This window comes from Canis lupus, chromosome 16 (genome assembly GCF_003254725.2).
Source record: "Canis lupus dingo isolate Sandy chromosome 16, ASM325472v2, whole genome shotgun sequence".
Classification (NCBI taxonomy): domain Eukaryota; kingdom Metazoa; phylum Chordata; class Mammalia; order Carnivora; family Canidae; genus Canis; species Canis lupus.
Genome location: NC_064258.1, coordinates 9072214 through 9100071, shown reverse-complemented (window position 1 = coordinate 9100071; position 27858 = coordinate 9072214). Strand labels below are relative to the sequence as shown.

General features: G+C 44.7%; 1 protein-coding gene and 1 long non-coding RNA gene across 16 annotated transcripts in view; both read right to left on the bottom strand.

Annotated features, from left to right (window-relative positions):
* Positions 1–27858, bottom strand: part of HIPK2 (homeodomain interacting protein kinase 2) — a 193597-nt gene that overhangs the window by 140946 nt on the left and 24793 nt on the right. The window lies entirely within an intron of this gene.
* LOC125752692 (uncharacterized) lies at positions 1448–25377 on the bottom strand. Its single transcript, XR_007402810.1, has 3 exons — positions 24857–25377; positions 24577–24692; positions 1448–5454 (listed from the first exon to the last, which is right to left on the bottom strand). It is a non-coding gene; the product is annotated as an uncharacterized LOC125752692 (long non-coding RNA).

Genomic DNA, 27858 nt, shown 5'->3' with positions numbered 1-27858 from the left:
GGGTGAGCACAAGCCAGACTCTGTAGGACAGTTCAGAGTTACCCTTTTCAATTCAATCTTGCAAGAATCCTATTTTGAAAGTTAGGAAGTCAGCTGATGGGTTTAGGCTCCTAGGATAAATGGAAAAATAAGACCTTGATTCTAGAAGTTGAAATCAAGGTAATTTTATATACCTCTTTGTCTCTGTCTTAACAGCTTAACGAAAAATTTCGTTTTCTAGGGTTAAGGGTAATTTTTTTTCCACCTGAAAAGAATTATAAGAATAGTTATAAGAATAGTTAAAAATCTTATAAGAATAGTTAAAAGAATAGTTATAAGAATAGTTACTTATAAGAATAGTTAAAAATCTTCTTGATTTTCCTGAAGTCTTAACTCCTAAGATTTTTTTAAGATGTCATTTATTAAAGGATTGGCTCATTTAGTTCTTTTTTCCCCCACTTATTTGCTTAGTTTTTTCATAATTTTATATTTCACAACTAGATGAACTGAAAAGTTGCTTCACATCTGAGTACATTTCCTTTCCATTTCACCACCCCAAAATTATCTACTGGAAGATCAGACTCTGGTGAAACCACGGGGATGAGTGAGGGTTCAACTATGATTTAAAAAGAAATTATATTTAACTCAACTTCACTGAATTCTACCAAAGCTTGAGAGAAGGAATTATAAGTAAAATAATGGCACCATTTTCAGCAGTGGATAAAGTTTAATTGTGGTTTGGCAGATGTAAAACAGATTACCATGCAGAATCTAGTTATACTATTAAAGAGAACACAATTGTGAGCACCTCAGAGTAGGAGGTACAAACTTCCCTACTTCCCCAAATCCTCTGCTGAATTATAAGTATTTGATAGAAACAATCAGAACTCGAATGAGTCTCATACCCAACGGGATGCTGTGTCTGTCTTAGGGATCACATTACTCACATATGATACTACAAAGTTATAGAATAAGTCAAAAAGAATGTCAAAAATATACGAATGTTAGGAATATGCACTGGAATGGACATTTTTAAACATCTAGAAAAGAGTTAATCTGAAAACCTCTTGACTACCTTGTAGAACACGGTAATTTGAGGCCTCAGGGGTTGAAAAGTATTAGAAAAAAATATCTTCATGGACATGCAAAACTATATACATAAAATTTTAATGATAGTCATCCTGCTTATCAAGTTTATATTTCACAAGTAGTGCAAAGATAATTTCAGATTAGACAATTTTCAATGATACATTTCTAAAACAGTGTATATTAAATGTCTATGGGGCTTTTATATCGTTTTCAATCAAAGTCTGTTTATCCACTAGTTGTGTAATGTTAAATATATAGTGTATTCCATCAGAGCACAGTTTAGGATCAACCAAAGCTCTACAGAATTCTTCCATCAATAATGATGATAACAATACTACTGATTGCATTAAGAGCTCTCTATATAAAAAAGACTGGGTTTGGGCACAAAAGGAAACACAAAGAAATCTAACACATCGGCATCATCCTAAAGGAGGTTAAAATCTCATGGGCGTTGCCAAGTTCATTGCGAATTAAAAAGAACAAACCGGCAATTCTAACCAACATAAGCAATTTGCCAAAGTAAACATGGTAGGAGCTTAGAGGAGCTAAGTAAGACTTGAGCTGAGGTTAGAAAAATGGGGTATCTTTTGAAAAGCAGAAGGACTCTGTTCCAGATCCTGCTAACCAGTGTAAGCAAATTGCAGGGATCAGCTAGCCCTATGGTCTACGCCTTCAGAAAGTTTAGACTTTGTTTGGAGACAACAATGTAAGAACATTTTACACAGTAGCAAAACATGAACAAATGCTAAACCAATAAACAACCATGTGCACCAATAACCTACTTACCCAGAATTATCCTCTTCTGATAACTTCAATCTTCTAGAAGTTTCGAAAACTCAGTAAAGCTGGGGTGAAGCCATACTACTACTGCTGCCACTCGCTTCAAACCTTCAGCCTTCACCTGGTCTTACCGGTTGTTCTCTAACACACAATCACACTGCAGAGGGACTATCATTGACTTTGCCCTCTGTGTCAGACTCCAGAGGCTTACACACCACAACTGTAGGGTGATGTGCATTCTATTTTACAGATGAGTAAATGGAGTTTTGTCCAAGGTCACTTTGCTACTAGGAGCAGGGCTGGGATTTGAACTGAGTTCTGCCTGACTCTCAAATCTATGCTATTAACCATTCTTCTTCATTTTTTATGTTCTTGGACTAGGAGCACCAAACAAGGAGACAGGGTACAGCAATAGGCAAGGAGAAATAGAAGCTGACATGTGGGGTGCAACAGATGTAAAGTATGGGGCACACCCAACTGCACACCACCTGCTAAAATGATGGGCACCCCCAACAGTGATCCTACATCATCTACCATTTCTGCATCATCTATTTCTGATGACATTCAAGAAATACGACCAAAATTGTGCAAATAAAATCAATTTACCTCATTAAAGAGGTAAACTTCACTTAGACGATGCACAGTGGTACAGCGGACAGAGCACTGGTCTGGAGTAAGAATGATCTGGGCTGTCACAGCAGTCCAGGGGTGAGGCAGTGAGGATCTGGACTAAGGAACTGCTTGAGAAAATACAAAAGAAGGAGCAGAAACATAAAACTTGGTAGAGAAGAGAAGGCAAGACACACTGACTGACAGGTGGGATGTAAGGGCAAAGGAGAGAGAGGGATCAAATACATCTGGGGGACTCAAAGGAGTGGGGTTCCATGATGGAAAGATGGGAAATGGAAGCAAAGCTGTCTATCTGGGGTGATGGGATAACAGAATAGGTTTTCCACAAGTTGAATTACAAGCACTGACAAGGTATCCAAGTTGAAATGTTCAATGTTCTACTATTCATACTGAAACTCTGAGGCAAGAAATTGCTTAATTTACCAAAGTTAACATGTCAGGGGCCACTGACATCTAGTTCCCATTTGTTGAGTTGAATCTTGAATGAGGATAAACCATTTTGAAAAGAGAATGATTTCAGTAGGGTGCACTAACCTTGCACAGGGTTAATCAGAGGAAGAGGGAAGGGTAACCCTGAATCAGCTTATGCATATGCCAAAGACAAAGGGACATAGCCAAAAATATTGCTAAACAAAGAGCAGCAGGACAAAGTGACAAATATACCAAAAGGGGAAAAGACTGAAATCAAAAGTTCACATCCCAAAGAGACTAAGAAAGCAATGGTGTTGCCAATTTTGAGAGGAGAGTCCAGCTGGAAGAGATCTATTTTGGATAGATTTCATTGTAGGCATTTAAAACAACATAGAGGAAATGTTCTATATGTACCAGGGAACGACCCACCAAAAACCTGGGACAGGAGAATGGACGAGAGGTCGTGCCTGGAGATACTGACCTAAGGACTGTCATCAACACCTAGATGGAAATGGAATCCATGTGGGTAAAGCTGTTTCCCAGGAGAAATGGTGTGGAAAGTAGAGCAGATGGCAAATAAAGAAATCCTTGGGGGCACAGACATGGTCAAATAGTATGAGGAGGAAAGTATGAGTCACAGGGAAAAGTCAAGGATAAAATGATGATAAACACAATTAAAGGATTGATCCTGGAGAATGAAAACAGAGAAAGAGCTACTGGGCCTGCCTGGAAATAAGCCAATAGTCCTCTTTTTCCACAGGGTCAAGAGGAGAGAAAGAAGGGGTGCCCTCCTGGGAAGAGAACCAAATGCACCATGTTATCTCCTTGCTTTTCCAAGAAATGTGATTCTCTTCACGACTTTCAAAATCTTTTGTTCTCTTCCTTGAATCTACAAAATCTACCACAGGCTGGAATCCTTCAATTGAGAAAACACCCTTTTCCCAACATTTGCAAATTCTCCATGTATCTATCTACCTACTGGCTCCTTATGTGTCAATATCAACTCTTCTACTCTTTCTGAAAGTTGCTAACCTCACCTATAACAGCTTTGAGCCTCTCTCAAATTCACCTTTCCGTGGTTTGGCCATATTGCCTGAACTAAGCCATAAACCATCATGGATGAACCAGCCTTTCACTGAAGTGGTTAAGTACATGTAGTCTGCAAATGGATTATATGGAGGCCATGTTACCAGTTCTTCTCAGGCAGGCAATCTGAAAATCACCAGTCTAATATAATTCTTGTGAAGAAAAAGAATGATACTACTAAGATATACATGCTTTTAAATTTTTTTTTAAGATTTTATTTATTCATGATAGTCACAGAGAGAGAGAGAGAGAGAGAGAGGCAGAGACACAGGCAGAGGGAGAAGCAGGCTCCATGCACCGGGAGCCTGATGTGGGATTCGATCCCAGGTCTCCAGGATCGTGCCCTGGTCCAAAGGCAGGCGCCAAACCGCTGCGTCACCCAGGGATCCCGCTTTTAAAATTTTTTTAAATTCAATTTCAATTTAGTTAACATCTACTGTATTATTAGTTTCAGGGGCAGAATTTAGTAATTCATCAGTTAGTTGCATATAACACCCAGTGCTCAGTCCATCAAGTACCCTCCCTAATGCCCATGACCCAGTTACCCCATCCTCCCCACTGACCTTCCCTCCAGTGACCCTCAGGTTGTTCCCTGGAGTTACGAGTTTCTTTGTTTCCCTTCTTTATTTTTATCTTATTTTATTTTTCCTTCCCTTCCCCAAAGTTCATCTCTTTTGTTTCTTAAATTCCACGTATGAGTGAAATCATATGGTATTTGTCTTTTCTCTGACTGACTTATTTTGCCTAGCATGATACCCTCTAGTTGCATCTATATTGTTGCAAATGGCAAGATTTCATTTTTTCATGGCTGAGTAATATTCCTGTGTGTGTGTGTGCGCGCTTGTGTGTGTGAGTGCGCATGCATATGTGTGTATGTGTGTGTGTGTGTGTGTATCACATCTTCTTTATCCATTCATCTGTCAATGGACATCTGGGCTCTTTCCATATTTTGGCTATTGTGGGTATTGCTGCTATAGACATGGGTGCAGGTGCCCCTTCAAATCACTATTTTTATATCCTTTGTTTTTTTATTTTTTTATTTTTTTTTATTTTTATATCCTTTGGATAAATACCTAGTAGTGCAATTGCTGGGCTGAAGGGAAGACACACATGCTTTTCAGTTTCTTTTTCCAGGAAACCGGTAGAATCGATGAAAGGAAAAACAAAATAACTCCTTTTCAAAACAATAGTTGCATTAATTCCAACTCTTAATTATTTTTAAAAACCCCCAAACTTCTACTCCTAAGAGTCATTAGTTTCCCAGGGCTGCAATAACACAGGACCACAGACTGGGTGGCTTGCACAACAGAATTTGTTCTCTTGTAGTTCTAGAGGTTGGAAGTCAAGATCAAGGTGTTGGTAGGTTTGGTTCCCTCTGAGGACTTGTTCACAGGATCTGTACCAAGGCTCTCCAAGGTCTGTAGGTGTCTGTCTTCACTCCCTCTTCTCTCTATGCATGTCTCTGGATCCAAATTTCCCCTTTATAAGGAAACCAATCATGTTGGATTAGGACCTACCCTAACGACCTTACTCTAACTTGATTTGCTCTGTAAAGATTCTATCTCCAAATAAGGCCACTTTCTGAAGTACTGGGGGTTAGGAATAAGACAATTTTTTGGGCATGGGGGGAGGAGGCACAGTTCCACCATAACAATAGTTTTAAAGCAACCAAAAGCGTTCTAGTAGAGTATAATTTTCCTAGGATATAGAGTCAGGATATTCCAAAAGAACTCTCCCTGTTCTTCCCTCCTTGGAGAGAAGACGTCTCATTTTGTGATTTCTCTATATCTTGCCTCAAAGAATCTATGAAGGTATTTCAATTAGTCAAATATTACATATGGAAACAAGCACAAGCAATATGGTTACTTTAAATTAAATTCTGCAGAAGTGTATGTTACAGCACTTCTGGGAAAGGCCATGCAGGGACGTACCTGTAATGCATAGTGAGGAGTAACTGTAGTCAACTTTGGTATAAAGGAGAGTTGGCAATGATTTATCAATAACTCCAAAATGGGACAGAGTCAACTAAGTTTATAATTCTAATTCTGGGCTTATCCAACATTTCTGAAGTAGGACATGAGTAAGCACAAAAGAGAAATCATTTGTGGGTTGGGCAGGGGATGGAAGTTTCTTCTTCACTTCCTCCTTGGGTCAGTCTTGTCTCACATGCGCTAATTCTCTTCTGCTATCCCTACTGTCCTTTTATTTTTCTTTAAGAATTTTATTTATTTATTTGAGAGAGAAAGAGATAAACGGCGCAAGCAAGCACACGGGGGAGGGCAAAGGGGGAATGACCAGCAAACTCTGCAATTAGCACAGAGCCCAATGTGGGGCCTGATCCCAGGATCCTGAGATCATGACCTGAGCTGAAATCAAGAGTTAGACACTTACCCTACCAAGGTGCCCCCACGTTGTCCTTTCCCTACAAAGCCTGTAGAGGCTATTATTACATTTCCCAACTTTGTATTTTCCTTCCAACCAATGATCACCAGAAAATAATCCTTCTAAACAAACCTGGCAGCATGGAAAGGGTAAACATCCACAAATCATAAAACTCAACGAGCTATATATACTTCTGGTTTCAACATAGATGAATTCCATTCAAATACACATTTTTCAAAGCTCTAGAAGGATCCTCCTTTTGCTCCTGAAACGTTCTAAATAAGACAGTTAAACTTTCAATGGTACTAGTTTCCAAGTGTTTGTGTCACAAATCTTTGCAAAAGCCTTGTCCCCGAATCTTTCAGCTGCATCCCCCTTCCTTCACTGTACCAAAATCATGACTGACCACCTCAAGACATGAGTGAACCAGAACTAGAACAGGTATTGGGGAGGCCAGGTATATGTCTGGCAATGCTATGTAAGCCTTAGATTCAATATTTTTTTTTATTTATTTTTTATTTTTTTTTAAGATTTTATGGGACGCCTGGGTGGCTCAGCAGTTGAGCATCTGCCTTTAGCTCAGGGTGTGATCCCAGGGTCCGGGATTGAGTCCCACATCTGGCTCCTTGCAGGGAGCCTGCTTCTCTTTCTGCCTATGTCTCTGCCTCTCCCTGTGTCTCTCATGAATAATAAATAGAATATTTTTTTAAAAAGATTTTATTTGGGAGGGGGGAGAGAGAGAGAGAGCACAAGCAGGGTAGAGGGGCCAGAGGGAGAGGGAGAGACAGTAGACTCCCTGCTGAGCATGGAGCCTGACTTGGGGCTCGATCCAAGGACTCTGAGATCATGACCTGAGCCCAAGTTGGATACATAACTGACTGACCCACCCAGTGCCCTATCAATTTCTCTATCTTTTAGAAATGTCTTATAAACTCTAATTCAAGACTAAAAATCTGGTAGGTTCTTTACTCTTTTACACAAAAAATAATTAATTATTCTTAAATGTTTGGTACCATATTGTAAAGTAAAATCAAGTGTTTTCCTTACTCGACTCTCACTCATTTCATGCCCAGCCCACAACTGATTTGTCTTTTTGAGCTTATTAGGTTCACCTTCAGAAATGCTTGGCACACTCAGAATTGGAACTGGAAACCTACTTTACTCCTTCCCACCTGGTATTCTACTACTGTGCCACTGCCATCTCTCCTTTATACCGAAAAAGTACGTAAGTTCAATTACTCTATGTAATTCTATTACCATATGTCCCCACAAAAGATATGCTGGGGTCCTAACCCCCAAAGCCTACGAGGATAACCTTTAGAAATAGGGTCTTCGTGGATGTGATCAAGGTTAAGGCGAGGCCATTAAGTGACTCCTAATCCAGTATGACTGGTGTCCTTACAAGAGGAGGAGGAAAGACACAGACACACAGAGAATTAATTCCACATAGTGACTGAGGCAAAGATCAGAGAGATGCGGCCATAAGCAGAGGCATGTTGAGGACTGCCGGGAGCCACCCAAAGCTAGGAAGAGGCAAGGAAGTCACTTCAGGGTACTTTAATATGACAGTAGCGCTAGGAAACTAATATACTCTAATATAATTTGGGATGTATTTCAGTGAAAAAATACGGGTGTGTGCAAGCTGTGATAAAGTAACTATCACAACCACGGGGTCACGCTGGCCAAATGGCAGACTGCCCTTAGAGTTGAAAAGCACTAGAAGTATCCTCAGCTGTACTCCCTTGTCTTGCTTACCATTCTCACCAGCCAGGGTACAACACATCTCTTTGCGTGCAAATGTGTTTGTCCATCATGACCCACGTTTGACTTTAAAATTACAGAATGTGGATCAAAAGCCTGCAAAAAGTTCATTCTGTGCTCAGTGGTGACGGAGTCCGGGGCCTGCCCTGTAGAAGCCTCCACTCTTTGCTGTTATACAAAGCAACCAGGACAAAGGCCCACCCCCTGCAATCTGCTCCCACTGCAACACCTGTCTGCTGCCTCTTGGACTCATGTTTATGTATTTCTTTGATCATTTCTCTTGTAGGCTATCATCTACACGCAAAGAAAACTTTGTGAAAGAAGTCACACAGCGATGCCTATGATGCTAAGTGCACAAAAGCCTCTCTCTTAGAGTCTCTTCAAATCCAGGATCCATCCCACCCTCCTCTTAGGGCACAGGAACACACCCCTCTTCCTTGATGTAAACGGCTCAACTGCCGTTCACGACAGTAACTCTACGTCCCCATGCCTTTGTTCCCTAGTAAGTTTTTTCATTCCTCTCCTTTGCCTTAACTGACATCTCACGAAACTCAATTAGAGATCACGTTGGCAAAGGCAGAGAAAGTGCTGCTCCCGTCGTGGGAAGAGAAGAAGGCAGGTGGGGAGACAGCAAGAAAGAAAAGTCAGAGAAATGGGTAGAAAGCAGGCAAGGGATGCTGGGAGGAAGGGAGGGGAGGAGGAAAAGGAAAAATAAAAGGTGAGAGAAAAGTGAGAAGATGCTTGGCAAGTGAAAGTGTGCTAGAAGCACACTCGGAATAATAAAGTAGTGCGGCAAAGTGCCCTGTGCGCTATAGACACACCAGAAGGATGCGACGCTGTCTTCTTTGCAACATTCAAACAGGTATTTGTGTGTGGATGTTGTGGGGGTGAAAGTTGGTCAAAGGGTCCCTTGGCAGTGCAAGGAGCCAATTCTAAGCTGTACAGATTAAAGTGGGCTCTTTGGTCTGCCGCAAGGACATTTTCATGCTATGAGTCACTGTCATCAAACCAGTCCCGGTGTGGTCATTAGCCAACAACCCCACGGCACTGGGCCACCCGCATACAGCACTGAGGGAAGGTGCCTGCTCTGACTGTACCGGGTCTTGCAGTGGGGCTAACACGCAGGAGAGCGTGCCTACATCCTGCCTTATAACACAGGGAGGCCCCTGGATGGTCCGTTCTGAGAGCTCATTCCAGATCGGCTCTGCCTCCATGGCAATTGTGGACTCTGCCCCTTGCTGGGTTGTGGTCTTAGCAGGTTACATGGCCTCTTTATGCCTCAGTGTCTTCATCTGTAAAATGCAGATAATATTAGTTTCCCTGGGGGTCCCCTGGAAAGCACTCAGAGCAGTGCCTGGTGGGAAGTCGGCCCTAACTATGTGTTCAGTGCAAGGGGAGGACGGTGAGGTCGGCTGGCTCGCCAAGGGCTAACACACAGCATGCCCGACACACTGGCTCTCTGCAGGGACACTCGCACTCCCACTACTCCGCACAATGCCTGCCACATACAACGGGTCCAGTATGCTATCTTCCAATGGACAAAGGACACAGAAGAACAATGAAATAGGACTCATTTGTTACTTATCTCAAATGCTATTCCGTGAGGAAAGGCAGGTTTGATCAAGAAGAAAGCAGCTTCCAAGGACTCAGAGAGGATGCCTGGGAAACTTCGAGAGCTTGAGAAGATTCAGACACAGAGCCTGTATTTTACCTAAAAAACATAGGCATTCTTTTCCTTGGAATGTTTTCTATAGAAGTTCTACCCCGGGGTGCCTGGAGGGCTCCGTCGGTTAAGTATCTGCCTTCGGCTCAAGTCATGGTCCCGAGGTCCTGGGATCGAGCCCCGTGTCAGGCTCCCTGCTCGGCAAGAGGTCTGCTTCTCCCTCTCCCTCTGCCTTGCTTACTGTCTTGTGCTTACTGTCTCTCTTTCAAATAAATAAATAAAATCTTAAAAAGAAAAAAAAGAAGTTCAACCCTGGTCATATCTAGGATCCAGTTCCTTTTTCTTTTTTTAATTTATTGAGGTATAACTGACATGCAGTATTATATTAGTGTCTGGTGTACAATGTGGCGACTCAACATTTGTATACACTGTGAAATGATCACCACAGTGAGTCTAGTTACCATCTGTCACCTCACAGAGTTAATACAATAGTACTGACCATCTTCCCCCTGCCGTACATTATATCCCCATGACTTACTTGTTTTATAACCAGAAGTTTGTGGCTCTTAATCCCCTTCACCAATCTCCCCATCCCCCTCCCCTCTGACAAATGCCAATCTGTTCTCTCTATCTGTGAGTCTGGGTTTTGTTTTGGTTGGTTGGTTTTTGTTTTTTCGATTCCAAATATAAGTGAATTCATGTGGTATTTATCTTTCTCTGTTTGGCTCATTTCACTTAGTATAATACCTTCAAGGTCCATTCATCTTGTAACAATGACAAGATTTGTCCTTTTTTATGGCTGAGTAGTATTCCATAGTGTGTGTGTGTGTGTGTGTGTGTGTGTATGTGTGACATCTTTTTTTTTAATCCATTAATCATTTGATGGACACTTGGGTTGTTTCCGTATCTTGGCTCTTGTAAATAATGCTGCAATGAATACAGGGTGCATATATTCTTTCAAATTAGTGTTCATTTTCTTTGGATAGATACCCACCATGCTGGATCATATGGTGGCTATATTTTTTATTTTTTGAGGAACCTCCATACAGTTTCCATAGTGGCTACACCTAAATGTACATTCTCACCAACAGGGCACAAGGGTTACCATTTCTCCACATCCTCTGCCAGCACTTATTACTATACTAGCCATTCAGACAGGTGTGAGGTGATACAACCCAGTTTCTAAGTACAACATACTCACTGCAGATTTGTATCTATTACATAAGCTATGATCTTTTTTTGATTAAGCATGTGGTTAAACTAAACATTTCTAATACTGTGATATTTGTTTTTAATAAATTATATACATTCTATTTTACTAGCATAGTATGTTTACCAAAAACACAATAGAAAATTTAAAAGGATGAGATAAAACAAATTTCCAATGTTTTCTTCTGTATCCCCATAAATTGTCCTGAGCCCTTCACTTTGAAATCCCTTGCTATGACTCAGATATCCCAAACCAAGTAACTGAAGAGTCAGCCTTGGCCACATGGGTAACTTGAGCCAATAAAAAGTTGAGTGTGAAGCGTTGTTTCTGGGCAGAAGCTCTGCAGAGCCACTGTGTGATGTGCCTATTTGATCCACCTGCCAGTGACGATCCAGGGGCAGAGGCTCCATAGCCTGAGAACTGAACATGGAGAACAAGGAGCAGAGACCCTAGCTAAGTCCCCACAAGGTGCAAAGGCAGCGTGGTGGTGAAACAAACCATCGCTATTTGAAGTCCCTGAGATGTGAGGGTTGTTTGTTGCCACCCACCATATAACTTAGCCCATCCTCACTAGCACTATAATCTTCCTTAATGCCGTGCTCCCAAATGAGTCTGAATTAATGAGGTTGAATGTAATTATATTTTGACGCTCATCATGCTCACACATCAAAAGCAGAGCACACATTTTTAGAGACAACTTTAAAAATTCTAAGTGGTTCAATCCCTACCTTCCACATTTAGGCATCACTTCTGTGCTCTGTGAAAAAGCTTTGTGAGATCAATGTGTAAATGATGGAACAGCTATGATACTCAGAGCCATTAGGGGTTTCAGGTGTGCACACACTAATCCCCACCCAATAATGTCTCAAAACATGGGGATGGTATAGGATCCTCCGTCACACATGCCTTATTTGGCTTGGAAGCTTGGAGACAAATGACATCCTAGTGGCTAAAATGGGAAGGTGCTCTTCAAATTGACCATGGGAGTTTGGCATGGCTGCATTCAGGCCTGTGTGCCTAACGGGAGCATCAGCTTATGCCCTCTGCGGCTGTTTTCCTGGGAAAAACAGTCGTTTCACGCCCTGCCCCAGTTGCATGATGCAATGCTTATGTTCTTGGTAAAGAATCCTCAAGTTCTGACATCATAATAACCATGGGTATTACTCACGATAAGCTCACAAGCCTGGCAAGGCACATTCTGTACCCTCTTTATCACTTAAGTCAGCAATGGGTTTAAAAATAGCATTTGCTCCCACACCCAGGGTACCACTGATTCATTAATGGATGAACAAACACCATTCTGGACTCCTTACTTACATGGAGTTTTAGACTAAGACTCCTAGAACTAATACACAGCATCTGTCCCCACCCTAGTAGAGGTGCTATGCTATACCAACTTATGAACAGAGGTCTACAGATCCCCAAAGACAGAAATTACAAGTCCAGGATTTAAGATGCTGTCGTGTTAGTGACTCAAACACCATCATCCTAAAATGTAATTAAGGAGAATATCTGCAAACTTGGGAACTGTAACATGCTGAATGTATCAAAATAAGGAGGGATGATGTTACAGTGATAAGTGGCAGTCATCTTAGTGATCTTAGTGAAGTCTGAGATTTTTCATTGTTAAGGGAGAGAGAGGGTATTTGATTTTAGATGCCTGATTCAGGTTCTTTGGGGAGAAATATCCCTAGAGAGCATTTTCATAATTTATAGTTGCCTGCAAAAACACATAATACCTTTTGCTCAAATTCTATGCTCAATAAGCAATCTGATAACTTGCTGGGGTTCCAGAAAGGCATCTCTAATTGAGGAGGAAATGCCTAGGCATGCCCAGCCTCTCTCTGTAATGATCCAGATTAATCAATCAGTCTTCTAGAAGATGAGTTACTACAAGTCAGACCTTCAGAACCTCATAATCCTTAATGAATTTATGGAGTCAGATCTCTAGATCTGCCCGGCTGAGGATTCAAGAGGCCACAGTGAGCATCTGGAAATGTCTGTTGAGAGCCTACTATGTTCGAGCACCAACCCGAGGGCTGTGAAAACAACACGAAGACACAGGTGCCATGAGAACAAATAACTGACCACCCAGGGCTGCTGTAACTGTGCTGCAGGGTTCGGAGGGAGGACGGTGTGCAGAGCACAGGGCAGAGCACTCCAAAAGGGAGCAGGGGGGTATAGAAGTGCACAGACCTACACATCAGAAGACATGTACTGCAGCTAGGGAATAAGACTAAACCCATTTTTATTTAAGATTTATAAGCCATCTACTTCCCACAGGACCTGGAATAGTTTGCAGATACAATATAAAAATAAGATAAGATACAACAGGGACAGCCCTCTCTGAGGGGAACTCGGGAAGAATCAGAATGCCTGTATGTAGCGGAGGGCTCCCATAGGGAGCAGCACATACATTTGGAAAGATGAGCTGCAGTCAGATGTGGTTTCAATTTTATCCTGGAGGCAGCGAGGAGCCTTGAGAGGTGCTTGCAAGGGAGGAGAGGACCAGTCAGGCGGCTGAATGGAACATGGCCTTGAGTGATCAGGGCCGAGAGGCTCCCAGCCCGCCGTGGAGGAGCATCTGTGAGGGGGTAACATCCTGAACAAAGGGAGGTGTTAGTAGAAATGTAAGGCAAGGCCACAGACAAGAGATGGAAAGAGCAATCTAAAGCATGGTGACTGGCGGGGAAGGGAGAAGCAGGGGAGGAATCCGGCACACTGGGGAGCCATGGGGACAGGTGACAGACCAGGGGCACTTGCTGGCTTGGAGCGGCAGAAGGAGGCACACCCTGGTGTTCGTGGCCAGGCCTGGGGGTTCTCTGAATCCCCAAGATGAGGGGTAGGGCTGTGGCAATGACCCCTCCAGCCTCCCAGATTCCCCGTGAGCGTGTCTCTAAGGCCGGAGCTGACCTACAATGAAATCTGCTCTCGGACTGCATCTCTGAGTTACTGTCCCGTGACACTGCTCTCCAGCCACAGCTGGAAGGGCACTCGAAGGTAACATGAAACCATGATCCCTACGCCAGGGGTCCAGGAGTGACAGGGACCTACAACCCTCTAGCGAAAACACTCAGTAACACTTCTAAAAGCACACAGGTCAATCAAAACCATCTGGCCAACGAGGGTACCTCTTGTTACACAAGATATTAATGGAGAACATCCAAATTTCTGTGTTCCTTCTGATGGCAGGTGCAGCGAGAGCTCTCTGGTCTTTCACTAGCATCAAATACATATACTCCACCGAGTCCCCCACCAAGGGAGCCAAGTGGACCCAGGGCTCAAAGTCCTCCATATGTCAGTTCTCAAAAGGCGGTGAAGGACGAAACTACACCGCCATCCTGCACCACATGGCTCTCAACTGCTCGCCTTGTGGTCTTGACCCTGCCAGCCAAGCCCTTTTCATTCTTTTTTAGTTAAGCAGAAAATGAACCATCAGCTCCATTTCCACTCTCTCTGCATGAATCCTTTTCCCTTTTCTTTCTTGGCTCAAACTATATGGCTCATATAGGATTCCCACCGTGTTCTTCAGTGACTCTTACCTTGCTAAGTATTCTTTTCTTCTAAGAAATGCTGAATCCAAATAAAAGGTGGGAGAGAGTATGAGAATATTCTAAGGGGCAAAGACAAGAAAGTAAGAGAATAAACCTGTTGATGTCTCGTTCCCCAGTTCTGACTCCCACAAAATGCTAGGAATTACTGGGGGGATGTGGGGACCTCTATGGAAGTGAAGTCAGCAGCCTGGGAACCTGTTTTCCATGCTTATTCATGCCACTGAATCCCATTAAATCGAAAGGAAGCCCTGAGAGGATAAGCTCTAATACCAGTCAGTTCAAAAGTAGAAACCAACTGCAATTTGTTCTTTTCTCCCACTCTTCAACCAAAGTGCAGCTGAAAATCATCAAGAGTCAGCCTTTCTCTCAGGCCAGAAAAAAGTGAGCCGGCGATGCCCAAGGCTGGGGTGGGGGAGCACTTAGGAATGTGCGATGGACAGCACCGGGCCTACAGACCTGGCCTCCATGCAGGAGGAGTTTGGGGCAGGAAGCTCCTGGGTCCTGGGCTACATGAAATGACTCCGAGCTATGGGATCACAACTCAGCCACAGAACAGAAAACAAATGAGGACCAAGACGAGCCTCTTTTTAGATGCAGGCTAAAATCTGGGAAAAGGTATCAGAACAAAGAAAAATACTGTGCTAGCTAGTAGGCCGGTTTCCTTTTACTCACAGGAAACCTTTCCTGCTGATTAAAGAGAGAGCCCCACCAGCTCAGAGACCGAATGTCAGTGCAGGAGGAGAGGGGAACTGCACCTTGCTTTAGCTGGTGACACAGACACCAAAACAATTCTGAGCAGGGGAGATGCAAGCTGCCTCCAGCACACGAGTCAAGGCGGTGGAAAGAAGGGCAGGAGCAAAGGACCCTGCACACCCTGGCATCAAAGCTTGACCAACAGCTTCAGCTCCAACGCCTCCCCTGGGCGCAAACCACACACATTTGGGACAACCACAAGACTGAAGACCTCATTCCAAAAGGAGTGAGAACATTACTGGGTCAACTGACAGAACTGGGATGCGAACTGTCAGATAAAACTGTTGCATTGGTGTCATGTTCTCTAACGCTGGTGACCGTGCTGTGTAATTCAGGGGTGGGGGGCGGGTACCCTACTCTCAGGAAGCACACAGACCATGCTGGGTTTGGCAAAGCAGCACCGTCCACCTGAACTCCATGTGATACTAGAAATGCTCTTTAACCTCTGCGGACCAGCATGGGAGCCACTAGCCACAGGGGGCTACTGAGCAATGGAAAATGTGGCCAGTGCGACTGTGGAACGCACTTTTACATTTGGTTTCATTCTAACTTAAGTAGCCGTGTGGGGTTTGTGACTCATGGATTTGATGGTGCAGAAATAAAGGGCCATGACACCTATAACTTACCTTCAAATCATTCACTGAAAGTGCATGTATATGTTAATATATATGTGTGTATATACACATGTGAGCACACATGTGACAACAAAGAGGAAGTGAGTGTGCATCATTGCGAGCATGCAAATGGAGTAAAATGAAAATGGTCGATCTGGGTAAAAGGTATGGGGCTATCCTTTGTAAGCTACTTTTATTTTTGCAAATTTTCAGGAAGCTTACAATTATTTCCAGACAAAATATATTTTTTAAATGTATGAGGGTGAACATTTATTCATTCATCAATGAACTCTAACAGGTTCCAACAGGAACTTACTTCTAGGTAGGGGTTTGGGGCCAGGAGGTTCAAGGCATCCTAAAATTTTGAGCAAACACAATAGGTCCCACAGAAAATTTGGGACAAAGCACAAAGCATTGCTCATTCAAACCCATCATTTGGTGCTTCTTCCCAAAGGCAGGATCCATACTGCTCCTCTCTTGCTGTGGGCCTTCCTACCTCTTTCCCTTAGCCTATGTATGTTCACAGAGGACTTGACTACAGTGGCAAGTTCAGGGCAGTTTTTACCTAATAGCTTTGCCGACATATAATTCACGTATCATAAAAGTCACCCTGTGAAAACGCACAGCTCAGTGGTTGTAAGTGCATTCAGTTGTGGGACCATCACTACCTGATTCCAAAACATTCTCATCATGAACCCCCCCACCCATCAGCAGCCACTCCCCGTTCTCCCCTTCCTCAGCCCCCAGCAATCTCTAATCTGCTCCCTGTCTCTACGGATTTGCCTATCCGGGACATTTTGCACAAACAGCCCTGTACAAGTGGCCTTAGGTGTCGGCTTTCTCTCACTTAACATAATTTTTTCAAGGTTCATCTGTGTCATAGCCTGTGTCGGCATTTCATTCCTTTTTCTTGCCAAATAATAGTCCACTGAATGGACAGAGCACATTAGTTTGTCCCTCCATGAGCTGAAGGACGTCTGGGCGGTTTCTGCTCTCTGCCTGTTTTGAACAACCCTGCTGTGAACCTGTGCACGAGCCCGTGTGGACAAATGTTTGCACCTCTCTCGGGCTGGGTCGCGAGGGCACTCAGGGTCAGCCTTCTGAGGAGCTGCTGCCCTGCGCTCTGAAGTGGCCTCCTGGCGTCCCCAGGAGCTGTGCCACACAGCGGTCCCCGTGAGCACCCGCAGAAGGCAACTCTCCAGAGACGGCTGCCCTTCTGTCATCTGGGAACTACCGCAGCCTGCATTCAAAGCAGGAGTCAGGGTTTGTTTGACTCGAGGTAAATAAATGAGGGGAAGCTGTGACTCGCTCGGTGCCAGCAGCGTGCTTAGCCTCGCATCGTCCCGGAGAACGAGCCAGCACCTGGCATGGCAGACGGGGCCTGGCGCCTCGCGCGCGGCTGCCGGATGAAGAGGCTGCATGTGCGCGGCCCCGCTGCGGCAGGACGCGGCCTGGCACCCTCTGACTGTCCCCTCGCCGTGGCAAAGCCGCCTGTGCCACTGGTCAAAGCCTCGGCTAGAGTTATTTACTGTGGCCCACGGATCGTGCTCCTGAAAACGCCGGCCGAGAAAGCGGCAGGAGAAAAGCCGGAGGGAGGGCGTGAGGGCCTCAGACGAGGAAGACGTCGCCGAGGCCGGCCCTGCGGGGCCTGTGGCCCGTTAGCCCTGAGACGTTCCCGAATGAGGGCAGAGCCCGGCCCCGATGCAACTGGTGATCCCTATGGGCCGCGGGCCCTCCCCGCTGCTGCCGAACAGATGCCACACGGGCTCCCTGTTAGGGCACCGGACTGGACCCCTTGGAAGAAGGAGCGGCTTCCAGAGCTACACAAGTCCTGAGGCTGGACGACGGGCTGGGAGGCGGGATGGCCTTGGCAGAGAAGGGAAAGAGAGGTCCTGGGATGGTCGGCTCTCTGCTCTGCTCCCCCGACAACTGGGGGAGCCCCTGGGGATCCCTCTGCCATTCGGAGCCAGATGCTTGGCACCGTCCCACCCCCTTGCTGGGGTCGACCTTTCTGCCCCCTTTCCCGCCTCAGGACCGACCTTGTTGCCAAAATCTTTTATTTATTTTATTTATTTATCTTAAAGATTTTATTTATTTATTCATGAGACACATAGAAAGACCCAGAGAGAGAGGCAGAGACGGGGAAGAAGGCTCCATGCACGGAGCCCTCTATGGGACTCGATCCCAGGACTCCAGGATCATGCCCTGAGTCAAAGGCAGATGCTCAACCGCTGAGCCACCCAGACGTCCCCAAAATCTTTTAAAATAAATTGTATTCCAAAGGTGAATTGCTGCTTCTTTAATAAAGAGACCTCGACCACGGTTTCATGTTGTGAGGATGCAGCAGGAAAGGAAGCTGGCCTGAGATGCCAAGTGTGTACTACCTTGGCCACGGCCTGTCCCCTGGGCCCCAGTCGATCTACACCTTCTAGCCATCCCTCTGTCATCTCTTCCTCAATGTCATGAATGTTTAGCGCTTTAGTATAGCTCTGAGTGTTCCCAGGTAATTGCTCCTAACTCCTGCTCATTCATTCTTTCTGTCATCATTCAATAAATAGCAGTTATAATCTGCTATTGATATTCACTTCTTGGTTTTTAATACGCTCTGCCTTTCAAAAGTCCTAGATCGGGGGGCGGGAGGGGGAGCGGGCCAGGGGCGAGGCAAGCAGCAGGGCCTGATGTGACGAGAACAGGGAGAGAAACACGGACTTGATCTTTATGTATATTATCTCAAATAATTCTCACGACTTCCCCGTGGGGTCATTATTGTCATCCTCACTTTACAGAAGCAGCGAGACAGAGACATGAACAGGCTTAGCCGCCCACGGGCACGCGCCAGTCAAACGGCAGAACCGGGGTTCCCACGCTCGGCGGCGGGACTCCGGAACCTGCGTTGTTTTCATTACTAGCATAAATGACAACATTTTCAATGCCACGCACCCTCATTCAAGCGTGACAGGATTATTATTTGTAGAAAGGACAATGGATTGGGAGTGAGAAAACCTGATTTTAAGTCTGACTCTTTGTTGTTGACTTTAAGCAAGTCACTTAGTATTTCTGAGCACAGGTTTCCATCTCTGTAAAGGATGCAATGTTTCCCGAAGCATGTTTAGTGTCCTGTGAGCTATTAATACTTACTATGGAAAAAGGAGGGAAAAAGTGAGACTCAGATGGTTGAAGAAACGCTGGGTCCCATCCAAGTGAGCTTCTTTTGCCTTCAATCCACTGATGAACACTGTGTGTATCCAAGAGGGTCACACAACATACTCTGACCCAAATTTCTTTACCAGAGGAGAACAACTTTTTTTTTCTCCTCCACACAAAATATTTTTGGTCAAGAAAGGAGATTGGAAAATTCAGGATTGGAGAATCCCCAAGGAACCTCCCAGCTCTAACAATGAATAATTTATGATTCATCTTATCCTTCCGACTAGATGGCACACTTTCTGAGGGCAGGGTGTGCTTCTCTGTGAAACAGTGAGAGGATGGCCAGGGAGAGGCAGGTCCGAATGTTCAGAGGAGCAAAGGGAGCCAGAGATAGCTCCCCTGTGGACGGTTGTTCCCTACAAAGGACTAGCATACCAAGAGGTACCTTCTATCCTTTCCTTAGTTTTACAATAAGTCAGCAACATCCAAATGCAAACTGGGCTGGCTTTGTTCCCCCAAAGCAAATTTCCTGGGCATTAAAGAGATTTCCACCTGTCCTGACATACTTAAGAGGAGGAATCAATATTGTCTGTCCATGACCCTTCAAAGCTACATCTAGTCTTCAGGGCAAATCTGTGGGTTGGCAGTTTGGCAAATTGGTGGAGACGGCTCTCTGCAAGGGGCAGCCCAGGCCTCCACTGCTCCACAGGCACCTTTTCCCCCTCGTGTGTAGGAAGAAAGGATCCTAACTATAGAGACCCCACTGGGCCTTGAGGGATGGTTATACATGCCAGGCTGGAGGGATGGAGAAGGAAGATAATGGGGGCAAAGGTAAAGGGGTAGCAGAGTATAAAACATGTCTCAGGACACAGAGTACAGTTCTCAGAACAGAGAATAATTTCCAGGTCTTCAAAGGTTTCCCATAAAACTCCCTTCTTTTTCAAGCGGACCCATGATTTTCCTTGGGACATTTTTATATATGACTTAAAATTGCCAGATCACTCTTGGAAAAATATGCTACTCATCTTGGGAGTGGTACCGAAGAAAGAAGCTGATGTTCTCAGATATATCCTTATGTGGTCCTCAGCCCCAACTTCCAGATGCCCACAGCATACAATGGAGGATACCCTGGTGCGGTAGCAGCAAAAAACCCAAAAAACACAGCACAATTACCCCCTAAGTCCTCTCCATCTAGAAAAAAAGCCCAAGACTTAGAAATAGAACTAGCTACTGCCCCCATAGATTCATTCAGAGCTCATTTCCAGGTCAACTATCCCCTGCTGTTCCAGGTTCCAGATTTGGGTTCCAGGATCAGAGTGCCTCATCAGAATGGCTCTGTGCTAAGAAGAGCTCTGGTCAAGACATAATGGTTTAGGACTCAGGATACTGGGGATTCAACGTCTGAGCAATTAGTTCCAGATGTCACCTCATAGGCTATAGACTTCTGTGAGAAACCTGGAGAGAGGAAGGCACAATGACTGCATGCCTATTTAAAACTGCATGCCAGGCACAGTATCCAGAATATATTAAGAACTCTTAGAACTCAATAATGGAAAAACAAATACCCATTTTTAAGAAATGGGCAAAGAATTTGAATAGACCTTTCTCCAAAAGACATATACCAGCAAGCACATGAAAAATCTCATTATTAGCCATTAGAAAAATGCCAATCAAAACTACAATGAGATACCAAGAGAACTGAAAGCATATGCCCACACAAAAACTTGCACACAAATGTTCATGGCGTAATTCATAATAGCCAGAAAGTGCAAACAATCCAAATGTCCATCGAGTGACTAATGGACAAACAAAATGTGGTACGTCCATACAGGGGAGTATTACTTGGCAATGAATAGGAGTGAAGTGCTGATAACATGAAACAAGTGGCAAAACATTATGCCAAGCAAAAGAAGCCAGACGTAAAAGACCACATACTATAGGATTTTGCTTATATGAAATATGTCCTGGACAGGCAAATCTATAGAGACGGGATGTAGTTAGTGGTTGCCAGGGACTAGGTAGGGGGAAGGGTGGGGAGAGACTGCTAATGGGTGTAGACTTTCTTTTTGGGGTGAGAATGTTCTGGAATTAGATAGTAGTGATCAACGCACAACTCTGAGAATATACTAAAACTGAATGAGTTCAGGGTACAAATCAAGGCATTTCAAAAGGGGTAACCATATGGTATATGAATAATATCTCAATAAAACTGTCTAAAACAGGGCACAAACAAAGATGCTTGATGCATAGTATCATCCGATGAACCCAAAATGGGTATTAACATCCCCTTTTCACAAGTGAGGAAACTCAAGGATCGGTGAGCTATGGCTCATCACCAAGAGTCGCACAGGTCGCCATGAGACCGAGGGGGTTTAAGCTCGGGTCACTGACACCAAAGACCACGTTCTGCCCACCTCTCCATGCTGCTTCTCGTCAAGGTGATAAGCTAACTAGCAACTGCAGGACGGTTCCTATGGAAAAAATAGCACTCCCTGGACAAAGAATCACTGACCGACATAAAATGCTAGTGTGGGAAGTCGTGTTAAAGGGCACCTCGCCAAATCCCTTCAATTTACAGATGAATAAGCAGAGCTTCAAGGCAGTCAACTGACCTGTCCAACCAAGGCGGCAAGGCTGGTGGGAATGTTCACCCCTCTCGTTTTACAGAAGACAAGCTGGTGTATTGTTCACTGCGATTAGTTAGGAATCAAAAGGTAGATGGAGTTCACCCAGTTGGGGCATGCAGGTCAACAGGTATTCAGCAACCTTCAAACACGCCAGTCTCACATCCAGATCCCAGCTAGAAGATCACTCAGGCCGGTTATAGCTCACATTATTCTGCAGTTACCCTGAAATTTCTCTCCCAACCCCAGGAGTGCTCTGAAAAGTCCCACCAGGGTGCGACTGTTCCAAGGATCCCTCAGAGCTTTTGAACTACTTAGCAGGAACGGGGAGTTCTGGATTTAGCATTCAAGTGTGAGGATAAAGGCTCGGGAGACTTGAGCAACATTTCCCCCGCCAATCCGAAGTGACTCTATGGGGAACCACTTGCCAAGGAAAGGAGAGGAGAGCTGGAGCCAAATGAACTCCCACTGTATTATGGGGCCCTGAGTACTCCCCAACTGGGGGTTTTTAATGCCTGCGAAATGTCTCCACGGGGATGTCCTGTCTCATACTTAAAATGTCCCAAATCAAGGTCATTACCCTAGGCTCATCCCACAAAGCTACCCCTCCCTCGTTTCCCTTTCTCCCACGACTATACTATCCTTACGTTCCCCCAGCGGCCTGGGCAAAATACCTAGCTCGCCTTTCCCATCCTTCCCCTCTTCCCGCTCTGACTCCTCTTGGGCTCCAGGGCTGGAGTCTGCCTCCTGTGCACGCTCATGGCAAGCGCTGTCCTAGGCGCCATATGTTTCCTGCACTGAGGTCGATCCCGCCCACTAACTAGGTAAGTCCTTCACAGCAAGTAGCAGCCAAGACTATTTAAACACAGAAGAAGAGATAGATGACCTCACATGAGCAGGTCACAGAGAGGTTATTAAATAAAAGATAGAGCCAGGAAGAGCAGAGCAGATGGGGCCGTGAGCTGCTCCTTGCATGTATTCTGCTGGAACGGAACGGCACACCAGCACACCGGGGCCGCTGACTGCATCTGCAAATTATTAATGATTTCTAGCGTGGTCCTTCTGAACTCTCCATCTGCTGATGGCAACCACAGTCAAATAAGGACATTCAAACGGAAAAACCTGTGACCTGTGACTTGCCTGTCGTACCAGGTTTGACACTCGCTGTCCCCCAGCCATGCCTTGGGCATCCGTGCCTGCAGCAACATCGGGCTGCCTGGCTGCCCATCCAAATCAAGGCCATCCTTCAAAAACTAGATCAAATAAGGCATCTCTGGTCACTTGGGGCCCTCTGGGTTTTCTCTTGATGGCGCTCATCACAAATTACCTTGCATCACTTGGTATCTTTAGTTGCTTTCTTTAATCCCGTCTGCAATGCGTTTAGAAGTTCTTGGAAAAGAGAGAGCTGGTGGTCAAGTGGGCAAATATGGGGTAGCACTGTATGAGCATTAGTACTATTTGCCTTCATTGCTTACTGGCATCCCCCGGGTCCCAGGCAAGTGGCACCAGTTACCAAACAGGCTGAAGGCTGACAAGCACTTTTTTCTCAGCGTCTTCTTAAGCGAAACCCTTGCCCTCCAAGACCCAGAGAGTCCAGCTGAACATCCACCCGCTCACCATTTGATCAAGCATGCTGCCCTTTCCTTCTACAAGATCCCGTTCCACTGCTTCGAGTCCAGTCTGCCAGAACGCAAGGGGGCTCGGGGAGAAGCAGGCATCATTCCGCCATACAGTGTCTCCGCATGACACCCATTATTATTTGTCTCAGGGGCTAGAAAAACCTAAGACTGACAAACCTTTTACTTCTCTGTGAAATCAAAATGATAACGAAGTAGAGTTGGAAAAAGAAGGGATTTTTAAATTATACTGGGCACAGAGCCAAAGCCAGTGGTGAGACAATGACAAGTCATTTGTCCAGGGCTGGCCAAAAACATTCACAGGGGTGCATTCTTTTTCATCTAATAATGCTGGGGTTGGGGTTCCGTTTTAGATTCCGAAATATCCCTTGTCTGCTCTCTCCAAAACAGCATCCTCTGGGAATATGTCACATGCAATGGTGCCAGTGAAGGGGGGGAGGGTGGGCAAGGGAGCCCCAGTACCCTTTACCAGGCATCTGCATATAACCAACCTAATACCAAAGACTCCAAGGGAGAACCTTCTGCCTTCAGAGAAGGTAGTCTAATCTGGACGTCTCTGCAGTCCTAGCACTGGACCACCGGTCCCACGAGGTACATCAGAGCCAGCACACACAGCCTGAAAACAGACCTGGACCACAGACCCAGCTTCCCCACGTCCTCCTCATATTCCTCACTCTGCCCTGCTTCTCTCCTGAGCACTAAATAGCGTAAGACAATTTGGGTTCTGAGAAGTGAAATACAACCCTGTATTAAGCATCTTTCAGTAAAATCTCTAGAAGATTCTCCTGTGTTCTTCACTTTCACTCACACCAAAGCCCCTTTAGCTGAGGATGTGAAGGTGATCTATGAGCCTCGTGAAAATCCAGGCAACAATGTTTTCTTCTCTGGGTCCTATCCCAATATATGCCTCTGCTCTAGAGCCACACTGTCCAATACAGGGGCCCCAGTCACTGTGGCAATTTAGATTAAAATTAAATAGAATTTAAAACTTAGTTCCTCAGCCACACCAGCCACGTCTCAAGCATTTAACAGCCACATGTGGCAAATGGCTACCATTTTAGTGAGTATGGATCTAGAACATTATCATCGGTGCAGAAAGTTTTCTATTAGACAAAACTGTTCTAGACAGTGACATTTACACTTGTAGGCTGGCAGTTTTCAAAAAAACTGTCACCTTGTAGTCTGGAAGAAAATATATTTCCAACCCCAATGGGCAAACTGCTTTATCTAAAACACCCCATGAGGTAAAAGCTCACCTCAGAGCAATGTCCTTCGTATAACAAGCACTCACATTCTTCAGACATTGGTCTGCTTGTCTGTACTGCTTGTCTTCTTTCTACTTCCTCTCTGCCTTCCATCTGATTCCACACTCCTATGGAAAGTATAACCAAAGCATGTGAGTGACTCTCGTTTCTCTCCGGAGTCAGGAAGTCACCACCTCTTCATGGGCTGGCCCTGTGTTCATTTGCCAGGGCTGCTGGGACCCAGAACCAGAGACTGACTGGCTTAACCAACACTAGTTTATCTGTCTCTTACAGCTCTGCAGGCTAGAAGTTCAAGATCAAGACATCGGCACGGCTGGTTCCTTCTGAGGCTGTGGGGGGAGAATCTGTTCCGGGCCTCTTCCCTAGCTCCTGCTGGTTTCTGGCAATCTTCAGTGTCCCTTGGATTGTAGAGGCATCACCCCAATCTCTGCCTTTGTGCTCTCATGCAGCTCTCATGAGTGTGTCTGTGTCCAAATCTCCCCTTTGTTTCTAAGGATACCAGTCATATAGGATTAGTTCATTCCTGTATGAAGTCATCTCTAACTAGTTACATCTGCAATGACCCTATATCCAAATAAGCTCACATTCTGCGATACTGGGGGGTTAGGACTTCAAATATAAATTTGGGTGGGGGAGGGGATGGGGGACACAATTCAACCCATAACAGGCCTTCAAAGCCTCCAAGAAAAAGCACTCCTCCTGGCACACCATCTGTTTTCCATTATTCTATTAATATGAAAAGATCCATAAGAAGTTCCTCGCTACTCAGCTTGGTGGGAGCAGGTGGTGACCCCAGGCAGAGGCTTATACTGCATGAGGCTATTTCCATTATACATAAAGTCAGCTCAAGCCCACTGTACTCGATTTAACGAGGTCCAAAACACAAGGACAAAAACACAGATTTTTGGCAGAAGTGCAAAAGGAAAAGTATGACAACTGTCATGGTCACAAAATAACCTCTGCCGTGTTCGTCTGGCTGCACTACCTCACCATACAGGACGTTTTCCAGGTGGCACGGCAAACACACGTGGGAGAATGTCTCCTGAGGCAGACTCCTTAACAGAGCGCTTGGTCGTCATAGTCATCACAAAAACCCCTGCCCAAGCTGGTCAGACGTGAGCATAAAGAGCAGGAAGGCATGCATCAGCACAGCGCACCCAGAAATGTGCCAGAGTTCACTGCCCAAACATCTCAGGGTGAGATATGAGAGCTACCTATGCTGGTAGCAAGGAACAGAGAAAAAAACCAACACGTTCCAGGGCTAGAAAACCTGATTTGAATCCTAGCTTTGACACTTACTAGATGACAAATCTTGGACGAGGTAGTTAACTAGCATCCTTAAGCCTGTTTGCCCATCTGTAAAACGGGGAGCATGAGGTCCACCTCACATTACTATGTAAAGAAAGATCTAGTGGTGGCCATCCTTCTAATAACTAACCTTTACTGAGTGTTGGTGATGTATTCATGACCCCTCCCAATCCAGTCGGTGAGGTAAAGCACAATCTGCCCCAATTTTTTTGAATAAAGGAACTTGGTCTTAGAGCCCAGAGCTGAGCTGGATCCCGTAATTGCAAAGCCACACTCCTAACCATTTTATGATATGCCTGGTACATAGTAAGAGCTCTATAAATGCTCATTCTCTCTGCTTCCCACCTACCCCTTTCGCTGGCATCGTGCACAGTGTGTAACAATGCATGTTGTACTGCCATTCAAATCTGCACAAGGACACAAGATCATCACAAGTCACTTGGAATAATTATCACCTCTATCAGGACACAATTATTGTCTCGTGTGACACTTCCCCAAACCCTCTTTCATACCCTTTTTACTACATACCATTCCTAGCGGTCGGTGGTGTCACTTACTACACTCCCCTCTTCCCTACTGCCCTGCCTCAGTCTACCTTCTCATTCTCATTCTCTGTTTATACACTTGAGACAATAATATGCAATGGAATGGTCTGGCTTTTGACTCCCCTCCTCTTTTTAACTGGTAGCCTGTATACAGAGGACACTGTCCCTGGGTAGATGGTGGTTTCTTGGTTATGGACTCATGGTTTTAACAGTTAGGCTTTGTCCCTGGGAGTGGTTAAATAAAGATAGATATTAGCACAGTTTTCCACCCAATTATCCTATTTACAAAAATAGAACTCTCCTCTGTGAATGTTTCAAATAGAGTCCTTAATTTCTACAGAAGATGTCAACCTTACCAGGTCGATTCCTAAAGCCTCAATCAGTGAGCAAGAAAGAATACAGCATGGTCAGCAATGGAATATAACACTGAACATACATATATACATATATATAAGTATAAATAAATAAATATATATATATATAGAGAGAGAGAGAGAATTATGAGAGCATATACAGATACACACATATATCCATTCATATACACACACCTGAAGTAACGCTTATGAAGACTGTCTGATGGATATGGAGACGAGCAGCTCTGCCGGGTGTTTTGGGTTCTAGCATTGCGTCAAACTGCACCCTTTGGAGGCTAGAATTCCTTTTGCCAGGATGCATTTTGATGTTCTGCCTTGAGCTTCCAATCAGGACAACTGTGAGAAAGAGCTCTAAGAACCCAGCTGTTCCTCTGCTATGGGAATGTTACACCCTGTTCATGATATCACTTGGTTCTTCCTAGATGAAAAAAGTCTATATGCAAAATTTAGGTTAAAAATGGGGTGCCTCTAGGGCACCTGGGTAGCTCCGTGGGTAGATCATGCTTGATTTCAGCTCTTGATTTCACTCTTGATTTCTTGAAATCACTCTTGATTTCAGCTCAGGTCATGATCTCAGGGTTGTGGGACTGAGCTCCCATGCCGGGCTCTGTACTGGGCATGAAGCCTACTTAAGATTCTCTCTCTTTCTCTCTCAAAAAAAAAAAAAAAAAGTGGTAGTGGGGTGCTTCTGGTTGGCTCAGTTGGTAGAGAAGACTCTTGATCTCATAGTCATGAGTTTGAGCCCCATAGTACAAGGACAGTTAATAAACAAACACGCTTTGTTTCTCTTAAAGTTTCAGGATGTCTTCCTTGTCTGGCAGCAAGAATTACTGAACTGACCACATTTTCTCCTTCTCTTTGACCCAGTGAAGCTCAGAGACATGAGGCTAAGCTAGAGCAAGGTAGAGGTCTCTCACTGTCTAAATATCTGATACTTTTTCCTCCTGCTTTTGAACTTTCATGTTTGTATTTTTCCTGTTCCTGTTCTTAAATCCTTTTTTATAGTGTAATGGTTATTTTATGTGTTTATACTATAAAATAAAGCA